Here is a 2,389-nt window from a genome sequence, read left to right as displayed (position 1 = left end):
GCCCAAGATCCCATATGCTTTGCGAACCACTCTCGCAATATGACTTGCCTCCTTCAAAGATTGATGCACATGAACCCCAAGTCCCTCTATTCCAGAACACTCTTTAGAACTGTGCCATTAAGTATATATTGCCTCTCCCTATTCCTTATGCCAAAATACATCACTTCACACTTGTCACTATTAAATTCCATCTGCCACCTGTCTGCCCATTCTGCTAGCCTATCACTGTCCTGTTGCAGGCAGTTCATATCATCTTCACTGTTTGCCGCTCCTCCAGGTTTGGTGTCATTGGCATATTTTGAGATTCTACTCTGTATTCCAAGATCCAAGTCACTTACCTTGAGCAAAAAAAACAGTGGTTCTAGCACTGACCCTTGGGGAACACCACTGTCGACTATCCTCCAGTCTGACAAAGAACCATTTAATAAGACTCGCTGTTTTCTGTCCTTAAACCAATTTTCTATCCAATTGGACACTGACCCTCCTATACCACGAACCTCAATTTTGTTAACCGCCCTTTTATGTGGTACCTTGTCAAACGCTTCCTAAAAATCCATATAAACAATATCCACTGCATTCCCTTCATCAAGCAGCTCTGTTAGTTCATCAAAAAATGCAGTTAGATTAGTCAAGCATGAACTCCCATTTATAAATCCATGCTCACTCTCCTTAATTAACTCGAACCTCTCCAAGTGACTGTTGATTTTTTACCCTGATTATTCTTTCTAAAACCTTACCCACCGCTGCTGTTAATCTAACTAGCCTGTAGTTACCCGGACTGTCCTTACACCCTTTCTTGAATAAGGGTGTCGCATTTGCCACTGTTTAATCCTCTGGCACCTCCCCCGTATCCAGGGAAGATTGGAAGATTATAGAAAGCCCTTCCGTTATCTGCATCCGCATTTCCTTTCGCAACCTGGGATGTGAGCCATCCGGACCAGGTGATTTATCTTCCCTAAGCACAGCCAGCCTTTTTAGTCCCTCCCTCTCCTAATTTGTACTCTCTCCATTGCCTCTACTTTCTTCACTTCGACTGATATTTTGTCAAATTCCACTTCCTTAGTGATCACTGATGCAAAGTACTCATTAAGTAGATTAACATTGCCCTGCACCTCTAAGCTTATATTATCCTTTTTGTCCCTAATAGGCCCGACTCAACCTCTTACTACCCACTTATCATTTACATGCTGCTCGAAGATTTTTGGGTTTCCTTTCATGTTGACTGCCAGTCTATTCTCATAGAAATAGAGAATAAGTAAATATAGAAGATGTCAGTATTTCCCATCCTTGATGAGGTGGAATTTTTTATGCTGTGGGTAGTAATGTCTTCGAGTGTGGTGGAAGCAGAGACAATCAATGATTTGAAAAGGAAATTGGATGGATACTTGAAGGAAAGAAACTTGCAGGAGGAAAGGGATCGAGCTGGTGAGTGGAACTGACTAGATTGCTCCGGGGAGAGCCAGCATGGACGTGATAGGCCAAATGACCACCTTCTATGTTGTAAATGACTCTGTGTTGTTTCTCAAATTCAATCCACTGGTGCTTGGGAAATAATCTCAAAGTAAATTGTGCAACTGGAAAATCAGAACCAAGGCAAGGGACGCATAAGGAAGCGAAATTGCTGAAACCCGGGATTGAACCAGGGACCTTTAGATCTTCAGTCTAACGCTCTCCCAACTGAGCTATTTCAGCCCTACATTAACAGCGGCGTGGTGTCCTTGTTTTGGAAGAAAATACATACATTCAAGTTTTCCAAAAAATTAAAGAACACAACATGTGAGTAATATTCCCCATTGCTTTCTCAGTACTGATGGATTGTGAAGCAGGAGACAGCCAGAAGTGCCAATGAGCCGCACAGACCCCGAGCTGAGAATGAAATGAGATCAAATTCAATCTTTCATCGTGAGATGCTGCTGAGAGGTAAGAGTCCTGAATCAAAGCGAGACTTGCTCATTTCAAACACTCCCTGTACTCTCTGCTCATGAAGCCTTAAAAAAGGGAAAAACAGAATGGCACTCAAACTCACAACCCTGCCATTAAAAGTCTCATATTCGACTGACAGAACTGTCACTTCTACTCGGTCTCTTATTGGATGGATGCAACTCCAACGCAGGGATGGCATTCAAATCCTCCCATGGGTCCACATGTCAGACTGAGTTCCATGTTGTAGACTCAAGCAAACGAAATCTGCTCACTTCCAAAACTATCAGCGAATTGCAGCTGATTACAATCAACATCATCAGAGGTCAGAACTACCTGGTGAAAGAAGACACTCTGAAGAAGGATCCACAATTATTCAAAGGCATCGACAAAGTGAAAAGCAAGAAAATCGATGAGTCAATGCAAGCCAAACAACAGAAACACTGAAGAATTCCATTCCATTCCAGTC

At 42.6% G+C, this 2,389-nt stretch overlaps 1 non-coding gene across 1 annotated transcript; it reads right to left on the bottom strand.

Annotated features, from left to right (window-relative positions):
• Nucleotides 1–1,619: 1,619 nt before the first annotated feature.
• Nucleotides 1,620–1,692, bottom strand: trnaf-gaa (transfer RNA phenylalanine (anticodon GAA)). Its single transcript has one exon. It is a non-coding gene; the product is annotated as a tRNA-Phe (tRNA).
• Nucleotides 1,693–2,389: the final 697 nt, after the last annotated feature.

Source organism: Heterodontus francisci, chromosome 35 (genome assembly GCF_036365525.1).
Source record: "Heterodontus francisci isolate sHetFra1 chromosome 35, sHetFra1.hap1, whole genome shotgun sequence".
Taxonomy (NCBI): Eukaryota; Metazoa; Chordata; class Chondrichthyes; order Heterodontiformes; family Heterodontidae; genus Heterodontus; species Heterodontus francisci.
This window is presented reverse-complemented; position numbering and strand designations above follow the sequence as displayed.